The sequence below is a fragment of the Ranitomeya imitator genome, chromosome 2, assembly GCF_032444005.1.
Source record: "Ranitomeya imitator isolate aRanImi1 chromosome 2, aRanImi1.pri, whole genome shotgun sequence".
Lineage (NCBI taxonomy): Eukaryota > Metazoa > Chordata > Amphibia > Anura > Dendrobatidae > Ranitomeya > Ranitomeya imitator.
Window position 1 is genome coordinate 21,952,269 of NC_091283.1, and position 11,420 is coordinate 21,963,688.

Here is an 11,420-nt window from a genome sequence, read left to right on the forward strand (position 1 = left end):
GGAGAAGGACTTGGGGATCCTAGTTAATGATAAACTTACCTGGAGCAGCCAGTGCCAGGCAGCAGCTGCCAAGGCAAACAGGATCATGGGGTGCATTAAAAGAGGTCTGGATACACATGATGAGAGCATTATACTGCCTCTGTACAAATCCCTAGTTAGACCGCACATGGAGTACTGTGTCCAGTTTTGGGCACCGGTGCTCAGGAAGGATATAATGGAACTAGAGAGAGTACAAAGGAGGGCAACAAAATTAATAAAGGGGATGGGAGAACTACAATACCCAGATAGATTAGCGAAATTAGGATTATTTAGTCTAGAAAAAAGACGACTGAGGGGCGATCTAATAACCATGTATAAGTATATAAGGGGACAATACAAATATCTCGCTGAGGATCTGTTTATACCAAGGAAGGTGGCGGGCACAAGGGGGCATTCTTTGCGTCTGGAGGAGAGAAAGTTTTTCCACCAACATAGAAGAGGATTCTTTACTGTTAGGGCAGTGAGAATCTGGAATTGCTTGCCTGAGGAGGTGGTGATGGCGAACTCAGTCGAGGGGTTCAAGAGAGGCCTGGATGTCTTCCTGGAGCAGAACAATATTGTATCATACAATTAATAGGTTCTGTAGAAGGACGTAGATCTGGGTATTTATTATGATGGAATATAGGCTGAACTGGATGGACAAATGTCTTTTTTCGGCCTTACTAACTATGTTACTATGTTAATCCCTGGTGTAAGTAATGGAGAGGTGTCAGACACCCCCACTACTAGCCCAGACCTGGCGAGACCCAGCGACTCTGAAGGGCGGTGACGGTAGTAACAATACCGCTCTTCACAGTCACCGAGCTCAGAGCAAGACTCGGAATATCGGAAGAGCGGTGACGTTACTGATGTCACCGCTCTTCAGAGTCACCGGGTCTCGTGCTGCGCATCGGAACCAAAAGTGGCTGTAGGCAAAGTTTATGGAGCATCAGGATGAGGTTCCACAATCCCTTCATTATCCACGAGATCCAGTTATGTAGGTAAAGTAGCGGCTTTTCTTGGTTCTGCAACTAAAAGCAATAAATAGGACTGAGCTGTAATGCTGGATACAGCTGTAATGCTGGATTCTATGTTATATAGTTGTGTTACACTCCCCTCACTTCTTGTAACCTACAAGTGTACAAAGATATTATACAGTCACCACGTGACAAGTGGGCCTGTGTGACTGCAAATGCCAGGGCGGAATTGTAGTCCCAGTCCGGCCCTGCCCCAAATTATTCATTTTTGAGGAGTAGGAAAAGATTGTTGCTTGTTAAATGATGAAGCAATGGCTTTTTAACAAGTGTCCAAAAATTGTCCCTTTTTTATGGGAGGAGCAACAAGTTTTGAAGCTTAAAAAAACAATGTCTTCTTAGAAAGTTCTGCAAAAATGATCCCCTTTCTGGGAACATTTTCAGTTTTATTGACCCCGTAGAGGGGATTCTTCCCAACAACCGTACCATATAGATCTACAGCAAAGCGAAGAAACAGGAGGTGTGTGTGTCTATCGGCTGTGGAAGTGATGGCAGCAGCAACCGCACAGTATAGAAAATGGTGGAACAGGCAGGAGATGTGCGGCGGTGTAGGGGCAGCCCTGGTAGCACTTGCAGCCCCAGCAACAGTTCAATAAAGCTCTACAACACATTGGACATGCTGGAGATGTACAGATGTCAATCAGTAACCACAGCATCCACACAGCATAGAATATGAAGGGACAGGCAGGAGATGTGCAGATTATTATTATTTATTATTATAGCGCCATTTATTCCATGGCGCTTTACATGTGAGGAGGGGTATACATAATAAAAACAAGTACAATAATCTTAAACAATACAAGTCACGACTGGTACAGGAGGATAGAGGACCCTGCCCGCGAGGGCTCACAATCTACAAGGGATGGGTGAGGATACAGTAGGTGAGGGTAGAGTTGGTCATGCAGCGGTTTGGTCGATCGGTGGTTACTGCAGGTTGTAGGCTTGTCGGAAGAGGTGGGTCTTCAGGCTCTTTTTGAAGGTTTCGATGGTAGGCGAGAGTCTGATGTGTTGTGGTAGAGAGTTCCAGAGTAGGGTTGATACGCGAGAGAAATCTTGTATGCGATTGTGGGAAGAGGAGATAAGAGGGGAGTAGAGAAGGAGATCTTGTGAGGATCGGAGGTTGCGTGTAGGTAAGTACCGGGAGACGAGGTCACAGATGTGTGGAGGAGACAGGTTGTGGATGGCTTTGTACGTCATGGTTAGGGTTTTGAACTGGAGTCTCTGGGTAATGGGGAGCCAGTTCAGGGATTGACAGAGGGGAGAGGCCGGGGAATAGCGGGGGGACAGGGGGATTAGTCGGGCAGCAGAGTTTAGAATAGATTGGAGGGGTGCGAGAGTGTTCGAGGGGAGGCCACAGAGCAGGAGGTTGCAGTAGTCGAGGCGAGAGATGATGAGGGCATGGACTAGGGTTTTGCAGATTCTTGGTTTAGGAATGTACGGATCTGTGAAATATTTTTGAGTTGAAGTCGGCAATAAGTGGAAAGGGCTTGGATATGCGGTTTGAAGGAGAGATCAGCGTCAAGGATTACCCCGAGGCAGTGAGCTTGTGGGACTGGGGAGAGTGGGCCGCCATTTACTGTAATGGATAGGTCTGATCAGTGGTCGCGTGAGATGGGGGAAAGATGATGAATTCTGTTTTGTCCATTTTAAGTTTTAGAAATCTAGCAGAGAAGAAGGATGAAATAGCGGATAAACATTGAGGGATTCTGGTTAGTGGGGAGGTGATATCTGGTCCAGAGATGTAGATCTGTGTGTCGTCGGCACAGAGATGATACTGAAAACCGTGAGATTCTATGCGCTGTCCCCGGCCAAAGGTGTAAATGGAGAAGAGCAGGAGCCCAAGGACTGAGCCTTGTGGGACTCCGACAGATAGGGGGGCGAGGTGAGGAGGTGGTGTGTGAGTGGGAGACGCTGAATGTTCGGTCAGTTAGGTATGATGAGATCCAGGATAGGGCCAAGTCTGTGATGCCAAGGGATGAGAGGGTCTGTAATAATAGGGAATGGTCCACTGTGTCAAAGGCAGAGGACAGGTCCAGGAGGAGGAGGATAGAGTAATATAGAAGGCAGAGGACTGGTCCAGGAGGAGGAGGACAGAGTAGTGTCGCTTGCTGTTGGCGGTTAAGAGGTCATTGGTGACTTTAGTTAGGGCAGTTTCAGTGGAGTGGTATGACCGGAAGCCAGATTGTAAGCAGTCGAAGAGGGAGCAGGAAGATAGATGGGAGGACAGTTCAAGATGGACGTGTTGTTCCAGTAGTTTGGAGGCATAAGGGAGAAGAAGTGATATAGGGCGATAGCTAGATACAGAGGATGGGTCAAGAGAGGGCTTTTTGAGGATAGGTGTGATTGAGGCATGTTTAAAGCTTGAGGGGAAGACAGTTGTTAGTGATAGGTTGAAGAGATGGGTTAGAGTTGGGATGAAGACTGTGGCAAGGTTTGGGATGAAGTGGGATGGGATCACATCAAGTGCACAGGTGGTGAGATGCGATCTTGAGAGTAGAGTGGAGAGTTGATCTTCTGTAATGGTGGAGAAGTTGGTTTTGGAGGTGGAGGGCTGGGTAGTTGGGAGGAAGGGCTCTGGGAGTTGTCGACTAAAACTGTCTCTGATGTTCTCAATCTTCTGCTTGAAAAATGAGGCAAAGTCTTCAGCGGAGATAAGTGGGGAGGGAGGAGGTGCTGGGGGACGGAGGAGAGAGTTGAAGGTGTTGAATAACTGTTTAGGGTTGTGAGACAGGGAGGATATGAGAGATGAGAAGTAGGTTTGTTTAGCTGTGGCGAGTGTGGTCTTGAAAGTAGTGAGGGACTGTTTGATTGCGATGAAGTGCTCGTTGGAGTGGGATCTTTTCCATCTCCGCTCTGCAGCCCTGGAAGCTCGCCTCAGTTCTTTGGTCAGGCTGTTGTGCCAGGGCTCTCTGTTGATTTTGCGAGCTTTGGTATGTGTGAGAGGGGCAAGAGATGTCAATCAGTAACCATAGCACCCCCACAGTATAGAATATGAAGGGACAGTCTAGACAATGTCAGCTGTGTAATGCCAGTAATGGCAGCAGCATTAGCACATTAGAGATATAACATGATAGATAAGCAGAAGATGCTCAGCTGGGACAGGACATTGGTATTGGCAGCAGCAGGACAGTATAGAACACAATGGTCCATTGAGTCAGGGCTCAGGATATTTGTTGGAGAAAGGACACAGTCTGAGAATAATTAGATGTGGGTGTTCAGCAGATGTATGAGATGTGCAGTAGTGATGAGCGAGTATACTCGGTACTCGAGCTTTTCCGAGCAACCAGGCAACCCCCACATGTTCTTATGCTGGCTAACAGATGTAAATCATTCAGCTGCAGAGCAGAAAACTAAATCTCCGACTACTTACAAATACTCAGAGGACACCCGAGCGCGCTCGGAAAAGCTCGAGTACCGAGTATACTCGCTTATCACTAATGTGCAGGCATGTGTTCAGCAGGGAACACTGCTTATACTCATAATGTGCCCATTTCCTTTTTAGAAAATTCCCCCACATTGCTATTATAGCAAGCATAGCTATCCAATAGTAACATAGTAACATAGTTAGTAAGGCCGAAAAAAGACATTTGTCCATCCAGTTCAGCCTATATTCCATCATAATAAATCCCCAGATCTACGTCCTTCTACAGAACCTAAATAGTAACATAGTTAGTAAGGCCGAAAAAAAAAGCAGCTGTCAGAAGTGGGATTTGAACCCACGCCTCCATACGGAGACCAGAACACCCATGTTTTTGGGGAAAGAGATCACTCTTGAGTCTGGCGCCTTAGACCACTCGGCCATCCTGACTAACTAGGGATAGTACTAAGTAAGTTAGGACGAACTAAGGGATAGTAATCCCTTTACTTGACGTCTGTCATCCCAGAAGCAATCGAGCATCCAGCTTTCCATTCTTGCTAGTACGACAGATTGTTGGTCGTCATGGCCAGTGTCGTCACCACCTTCATCATCAATTTCACACTGATGGTCAGCCCCATTCACTGCCTGTGCCAACCCAATTTCCTCCTCTACATCCGCCTGCTGCAGCTCTTCCTTCTTCCCCTCATATATCCTGCTGCATGAAACATGGACTATGAGGGTCCCCAGCAGCCCCACAGTGCTAATGAACATTTATAAGTTGCCAATCTTCCTTCATATGAGACGTCTTTGTCTGATGCAATTCTCTGCTTTGTGTTAATGGTGGAATTTTTTGTTATATTTTTTATTTATTTATTTTACTCATTTTATATAGCGCCATTAATTCCACAGCGCTTTACAAACATTATTGACACTGTCCTGATTCCGGCTCACAATCTAGATTTCCTATCAGTATGTCTTTGGAATGTGTGAGGAAACCCACAGAAACACGGGGAGAACATAAAAACTCCTTGCAGATGTTGTCCTGGGTGGGATTTGAACCCAGGCCCCCAGCGCTGCAAGGCTACAATGCTAACCACTGAGCCACCGTGTATAAATATGAATCAAATCGCAAATTGTAATTGGGTCCAGCAAATTTTCTAATATGTGACATCAAAACAATTCAATCATCTCTACCGCACAAATATTAAATAAAATCGTGCAGCAATTGTCCATTCTAGCGCGTGGCGTTTCATCCACATACGCCCAACTGACACATAAAGTCTCATTCTAATAGGCTTATAGGGGTTAAGGCAGACCTGTCATTGCTGGTAAGTTTTGAGAATTATCTGTCTTGTCTATGTATGAGGAATTACATTATTTCTGTCCATGATATGACTTGTATTTTGCATATTTTACCATCTTTCCCTTCTGCAGACTCTCTAATATTCAGTCATCACTGAGCTACTAGGTGGAAACTAGCTGCTATAATGCCACAGCTCACAGAAGTGAGGGACTCTTGCTCTTTTGTCTCAATGTGGCACATAATCAGAAACAGCAGCATATAGCGCATTATACCCAACGTACTGAGCAGTGTAGCTGTGAATCCAAAACAGTGGCTCATAAGTGGAGAAAGACACAAACTTCACTTTTGATTTAAGAAAAGCCTTTAAAAATGATAGTAACCATATGAGATGTAAGGAACTAGGCTGAAGAGCAAACATGGACATTTGCCAGTAACTAGAGATCAGAGGTGACATCACTGAGAATGTCTCCTATCCATCACCAGAGATCAGTGGTGACATCAGTGAGAATGCCTACCAACCAACACCAGAGATCAGTGGTGACATCAGTGAGAATGCCTCCTATCCATCACCAGAGATCAGTGGTGACATCACTGAGAATCCAATCAATGAAGAGAAAAAAGTATTGCTGCACAGCCTGAATATAACGTACTGGTAAGAACACAGTCACTTGTGGGTGTAGGGCTTCAGTAACTGGAGGTGCTCGCATACGAAAAAACAAACAATCCAGTATAAATATGAAAAAAGAAGAACTGCGGTAGCACTCACCAGATAGCGTAGATCAAACCTTTATTGAAGGTGAAAAATCCATCATGATGTGTTCACGGCTCGGGGGAGTGCGGACATAGTGGAAGTGAGCTCGTCATGATGGATTTTTCACCTTCAATAAAGGTTTGATCTACGCTATCTGGTGAGTGCAGCCGCAGTTCTTCTTTTTTCATATTTATACATCACTGAGAATGTCTCCTATCCATCACCAGAGGTCAGCGGTGACATCACTGAGAATGTCTCCTATCCATCACCAGAGATCAGCGGTGACATCACTGAGAATCTCTCCTATCCATCACCGGAGATCAGCGGTGACATCACTGAGAATGCCTCCTATCCATCACCAGAGGTCAGCAGTGACATCACTGAGAATGTCTCCTATCCATCACCAGAGATCAGCGGTGACATCACTGAGAATGTCTCCTATCCATCACCAGAGATCAGCGGTGACATCAGTGAGAATGCCTCCTATCCATCACTAGAGATCAGCGGTGACATCACTGAGAATGCCTCCTATCCATCACCAGAGATCAGCGGTGACAACACTGAGAATGCCTCCTATCCATCACCAGAGATCAGAGGTGACATCACTGAGAATGCCTCCTATCCATCACTGAGATCAGAGGTGACATCACTGAGAATGTCTCCTATCCATCATCAGAGATCAGCGGTGACATCACTGAGAATGCCTCCTATCCATCACCAGAGATCAGCGGTGACATCACTGAGAATGTCTCCTATCCATCACCAGAGATCAGAGGTGACATCACTGAGAATGCCTCCTATCCATCACCAGAGATCAGCGGTGACATCACTGAGAATGCCTCCTATCCATCACCAGAGATCAGCAGTGACATCACTGAGAATGTCTCTTATCCATCACCAGAGATCAGAGGTGACATCACTGAGAATGTCTCCTATCCATCACCAGAGATCAGCGGTGACATCACTGAGAATGCCTCCTATCCATCACCAGAGATCAGAGGTGACATCACTGAGAATGCCTCCTATCCATCACCAGAGATCAGAGGTGACATCACTGAGAATGCCTCCTATCCATCACCAGAGATCAGCGGTGACATCACTGAGAATGCCTCCTATCCATCACCATAGATCAGCGGTGACATCACTGAGAATGTCTCCTATCCATCACCAGAGATCAGCGGTGACATCACTGAGAATGCCTCCTATCCATCACCAGAGATCAGCGGTGACATCACTGAGAATACCCTGAGAATCTGGTGATCATCAGTGACAGATCAGATCAGCGGTGACATCTCCTATAGGAGAATGTCTCCTATCCATCACCAGAGATCAGAGGTGACATAACTGAGAATGCCTCCTATCCATCACCAGAGATCAGAGGTGACATCACTGAGAATGTCTCCTATCCATCACCAGAGATCAGAGGTGACATCACTGAGAATGCCTCCTATCCATCACCAGAGATCAGAGGTGATATCACTGAGAATGTCTCCTATCCATCACCAGAGATCAGAGGTGACATCACTGAGAATGCCTCCTATCCATCACCAGAGATCAGAGGTGACATCACTGAGAATGTCTCCTATCCATCACCAGAGATCAGAGGTGACATCACTGAGAATGTCTCCTATCCATCACCAGAGATCAGCGGTGACATCACTGAGAATGTCTCCTATCCATCACCAGAGATCAGCGGTGACATCACTGAGAATGCCTCCTATCCATCACCAGAGATCAGAGGTGACATCACTGAGAATGCCTCCTATCCATCACCAGAGATCAGCGGTGACATCACTGAGAATGCCTCCTATCCATCACCAGAGATCAGAGGTGACATCACTGAGAATGTCTCCTATCCATCACCAGAGATCAGAGGTGACATCACTGAGAATGCCTCCTATCCATCACCAGAGATCAGCGGTGACATCACTGAGAATGCCTCCTATCCATCACCAGAGATCAGCGGTGACATCACTGAGAATGCCTCCTATCCATCACCAGAGATCAACGGTGACATCACTGAGAATGCCTCCTATCCATCACCAGAGATCAACGGTGACATCACTGAAAATGCCTCCTATCCATCACCAGAGATCAGAGGTGTCATCACTGAGAATGTCTCCTATCCATCACCAGAGATCAGAGGTGACATCACTGAGAATGTCTCCTATCCATCACCAGAGATCAGAGGTGACATAACTGAGAATGCCTCCTATCCATCACCAGAGATCAGAGGTGACATCACTGAGAATGTCTCCTATCCATCACCAGAGATCAGAGGTGACATCACTGAGAATGCCTCCTATCCATCACCAGAGATCAGAGGTGATATCACTGAGAATGTCTCCTATCCATCACCAGAAATCAGAGGTGACATCACTGAGAATGCCTCCTATCCATCACCAGAGATCAGAGGTGACATCACTGAGAATGTCTCCTATCCATCACCAGAGATCAGCGGTGACATCACTGAGAATGCCTCCTATCCATCACCAGAGATCAGCGGTGACATCACTGAGAATACCCTGAGAATCTGGTGATCATCAGTGACAGATCAGATCAGCGGTGACATCTCCTATAGGAGAATGTCTCCTATCCATCACCAGAGATCAGAGGTGACATAACTGAGAATGCCTCCTATCCATCACCAGAGATCAGAGGTGACATCACTGAGAATGTCTCCTATCCATCACCAGAGATCAGAGGTGACATCACTGAGAATGCCTCCTATCCATCACCAGAGATCAGAGGTGATATCACTGAGAATGTCTCCTATCCATCACCAGAGATCAGAGGTGACATCACTGAGAATGCCTCCTATCCATCACCAGAGATCAGAGGTGACATCACTGAGAATGTCTCCTATCCATCACCAGAGATCAGAGGTGACATCACTGAGAATGTCTCCTATCCATCACCAGAGATCAGCGGTGACATCACTGAGAATGTCTCCTATCCATCACCAGAGATCAGCGGTGACATCACTGAGAATGCCTCCTATCCATCACCAGAGATCAGAGGTGACATCACTGAGAATGCCTCCTATCAATCACCAGAGATCAGCGGTGACATCACTGAGAATGCCTCCTATCCATCACCAGAGATCAGAGGTGACATCACTGAGAATGTCTCCTATCCATCACCAGAGATCAGAGGTGACATCACTGAGAATGCCTCCTATCCATCACCAGAGATCAGCGGTGACATCACTGAGAATGCCTCCTATCCATCACCAGAGATCAGCGGTGACATCACTGAGAATGCCTCCTATCCATCACCAGAGATCAACGGTGACATCACTGAGAATGCCTCCTATCCATCACCAGAGATCAACGGTGACATCACTGAAAATGCCTCCTATCCATCACCAGAGATCAGAGGTGTCATCACTGAGAATGTCTCCTATCCATCACCAGAGATCAGAGGTGACATCACTGAGAATGTCTCCTATCCATCACCAGAGATCAGAGGTGACATCACTGAGAATGCCTCCTATCCATCACCAGAGATCAGAGGTGACATCACTGAGAATGTCTCCTATCCATCACCAGAGATCAGAGGTGACATCACTGAGAATGCCTCCTATCCATCACCAGAGATCAGAGGTGATATCACTGAGAATGTCTCCTATCCATCACCAGAAATCAGAGGTGACATCACTGAGAATGCCTCCTATCCATCACCAGAGATCAGAGGTGACATCACTGAGAATGTCTCCTATCCATCACCAGAGATCAGAGGTGACATCACTGAGAATGTCTCCTATCCATCACCAGAGATCAGCGGTGACATCACTGAGAATGTCTCCTATCCATCACCAGAGATCAGCGGTGACATCACTGAGAATGCCTCCTATCCATCACCAGAGATCAGAGGTGACAACACTGAGAATGCCTCCTATCCATCACCAGAGATCAGCGGTGACATCACTGAGAATGCCTCCTATCCATCACCAGAGATCAGAGGTGACATCACTGAGAATGTCTCCTATCCATCACCAGAGATCAGAGGTGACATCACTGAGAATGCCTCCTATCCATCACCAGAGATCAGCGGTGACATCACTGAGAATGCCTCCTATCCATCACCAGAGATCAGCGGTGACATCACTGAGAATGCCTCCTATCCATCACCAGAGATCAACGGTGACATCACTGAGAATGCCTCCTATCCATCACCAGAGATCAACGGTGACATCACTGAAAATGCCTCCTATCCATCACCAGAGATCAGAGGTGTCATCACTGAGAATGTCTCCTATCCATCACCAGAGATCAGCGGTGACATCACTGAGAATGCCTCCTATCCATCACCAGAGATCAACGGTGACATCACTGAGAATGCCTCCTATCCATCACCAGAGATCAACGGTGACATCACTGAGAATGCCTCCTATCCATCACCAGAGATCAGAGGTGTCATCACTGAGAATGTCTCCTATCCATCACCAGAGATCAGCGGTGACATCACTGAGAATGCCTCCTATCCATCACCAGAGATCAACGGTGACATCACTGAGAATGACTCCTATCCATCACCAGAGATCAACGGTGACATCACTGAGAATGCCTCCTATCCATCACAAGAGATCAGAGGTGACATCACTGAGAATGCCTCCTATCCATCACCAGAGATCAGTGGTGACATCACTGAGAATGCCTCCTATCCATCACCAGAGATCAGTGGTGACATCACTGAGAATGCCTCCTATCCATCACCAGAGATCAGAGGTGACATCACTGAGAATGCCTCCTATCCATCACCAGAGATCAGTGGTGACATCACTGAGAATGCCTCCTATCCATCACCAGAGATCAGAGGTGACATCACTAAGAATGCCACCTATCCATCACCAGAGATCAGCGGTGACATCACTGAGAATGCCTCCTATCCATCACCAGAGATCAGAGGTGACATCACTGAGAATGTCTCTTATCCATCACTAGAGATCAGCGG

The 11,420-nt window shown here is 46.8% G+C and overlaps 1 non-coding gene across 1 annotated transcript; it reads right to left on the minus strand.

The window, feature by feature from the left end:
* Positions 1-4,747: 4,747 nt before the first annotated feature.
* On the minus strand, positions 4,748-4,860 carry TRNAL-CAA (transfer RNA leucine (anticodon CAA)). The gene is made up of 2 exons: positions 4,823-4,860; positions 4,748-4,793 (listed from the first exon to the last, which is right to left on the minus strand). It is a non-coding gene; the product is annotated as a tRNA-Leu (tRNA).
* Between the last annotated feature and the right edge of the window lie 6,560 nt (positions 4,861-11,420).